Raw genomic sequence first — 2,501 nt, forward strand, 5'->3', positions numbered from 1 at the left:
ATGCTTTTACCGTTGGAGGTAGGGAGGTATTTATTGATGGATGAGAGGAGAGAGAGTATGGGTCACCGGTCATGTAAGAGAATCCACCAATCAGGGGGCTTGCATGTGCCCAATGAGAGTTGGTGTATAAAGTAGCTGACTAATAGCGATATTTGTACCATATAGTACTATGGACAATTCGGCTGCCAGCATCTTATTGGCTGGAAGTCTTTTTCGTCTATATACTTTCTTTGTATACCATACATAAAGATTTTTAAAGTCAATCCTCCTATAATGCCAGAGAATGTTTGACGTGAGGTTGGCCATCCGTCAGCGCGGTATGTTTTTATGGTTAACTATCTAAAACTCCGAATATAAATTACAACAAATCCAAAAGGCTTCTAGAAACTCTACTCTGGTGCAAAATGCTGATGCAGTATTGAATTTTGTAGCCATCTATCGTATATATATTTAAAGATATACCATGTGTCCATATATTATTCAGTCGGTAAATATTTATATATACAACTTGATTAATAATTTCAAATGTACAACGCATACCCGAACTATAAAAGGGAGTTTGGATGGCTGCAATAACCATTTACGAAATGGAAGTTGAACTCATTTCCAAAGAGAACATCAAACCGTCTTCCTCAACACCACCTCACTTGAAAACATTCAATCTTTGCATCCTAGACCAACTTGTTACCCAACCTTACATACCAATTAGCTTTTACTACCCTAATCACAATGGCGACAATGTGTTCCAAGCTTTGGAAAGATCAGTGCTTCTAAAGAAAGCATTGAGTAAAACTTGGCCCAGTTTTACCCACTTGCGGGAACCACAAAAGATACTTTTTCGATTGACTGTAACGATGCTGGTGCTAATTATGTTTTAGCTTTGGTTCATGGTCGTTGTGACGACTTTCTACGCCATCCTGACCTCCAGTTGATAAATAGGTTCTTGCCAATCTCTCCTACTGTTAATGGACCTAGAGGTGCCCAGGTAACAAATATTCAAGTGAATATTTTCAAATGCGGTGGGATCGTTATCGGGCTAAGCATCTCACACAATATCCTTGATGGGGCTGGACTCCACACTTTTCTAAAAGGATGGGCTGGCATGACTTGGGAAACTAAAGTTATTTATCCAAACTTAACTGCATCAACAATTTTCCCTGCAAAAAGCTCGTGGCTTAGAGACGCATCAATGGCTTTTGCTGAAACTTTGATAAAGAATGGAAAGTGTAGCACGCAAAGATTTGTGTTTAGTTCGAAAGCCATAGAAGAACTAAAAGCTGAGGCAACAAGAAATGGAGTTAAACAACCCTCAAGAGTTGAGGTGGTGTCTGCTTTGATATGGAAGTGTGCACTTGCAACATCTAAAGAAGCATGTGGTTTTCAGAACACTTCTCGCTTAACCCATCTTGTGAATCTTCGTAGAAAACTTGCAACGAAAACGTCAAAAGACTTCTTGGGTAACATTGTTTGGTTCTCAAACGCAGTGTGTGGAGATAGCAATGTGACCACGCTGCATGGTTCGGTGAAAAAGGTACGTGAAAGCTTTGCAAAAGTCGACGTTGAGTTTGTGGACAAAGCGCAAGGTGATGAAGGGTATATTGCAATGCAGAAGTGGCTTCAAGAAAATGAGCAATGGACACGATAAACAACTATCTTTTTACAAGTTGGTGTAACATGGGTTTCTATGATATTGATTTTGGTTGGGGAAAGCCGAGTTGGGTGACTGGTATCATAGTCGATGGCTCGCCAGTGTTCATGAATTTTGTGACTCTAGTGGATACAAAATGTCTGGTAGGAGTAGAGGCGTGGGTGAATTTGAATGAAGAAGAAATGAAGATTATGCAATGCAACAAGGAGCTACTAGCATATGCCTCTATCAACCCAAGTATACTACCAAATGATGATGATGTTGATGATATAGTTCAACACTCACAAGCCATGTAGATCTGACGGCTGGAAATCAAGGCATAATTCAATCAATTGAAGCGATTAAAATGAAAGTTACAGATTTGTTCAATAAAGTAATTTGAGTGGGTTAATAAGTGTTTCGTGGTCTATAAGGAATGTTACAGTTCGGATTTTTTATTTGGTTCATTTGTCATGTTCTCTAAGTTTTCTTTTGTATTGTTATCCTATATGACTCTCTACTGTTTCTTCTATCAAATTAGTGCGTTCTTACTCTCTTTCTATAATTTGCTTGTTTGTCTCCAAAACCCAAAAACACCAACACTCACAACATGGTCATATATATATATATATATATATAGGATTGGATCATGTGAGAACTTTTTGGGAATTGAGAACTATGAGAACCATTTTGTACAAAAAAAAAACTTAAAATAAAAAAAATCATAAAACAAAAAAAACACAAAAATAAAAAAAGTAAAAAAACCAAAGTTCTTATTTATCATCCCGGTTTCCAAAAAAAAAACGTAAAAAAAAAATTCTCGGTTTAGCTAAATTATATATATACATATATGTATAATATGTACATATATGTA

General features: G+C 37.0%; 1 pseudogene; it reads left to right on the forward strand.

Annotated features, from left to right (window-relative positions):
• The first annotated feature begins 515 nt into the window (after nt 1–515).
• On the forward strand, nt 516–1,944 carry LOC143621870 (epi-neemfruitin B 7-O-acetyltransferse L7AT pseudogene; annotated as a pseudogene).
• The last annotated feature ends 557 nt before the right edge of the window (nt 1,945–2,501 follow it).

This window comes from Bidens hawaiensis, unplaced genomic scaffold (genome assembly GCF_021521415.1).
Source record: "Bidens hawaiensis isolate Kalapana, Puna unplaced genomic scaffold, B.hawaiensis_p1.1 tig00002977_1, whole genome shotgun sequence".
In the NCBI taxonomy this organism is placed as follows: Eukaryota; Viridiplantae; Streptophyta; class Magnoliopsida; order Asterales; family Asteraceae; genus Bidens; species Bidens hawaiensis.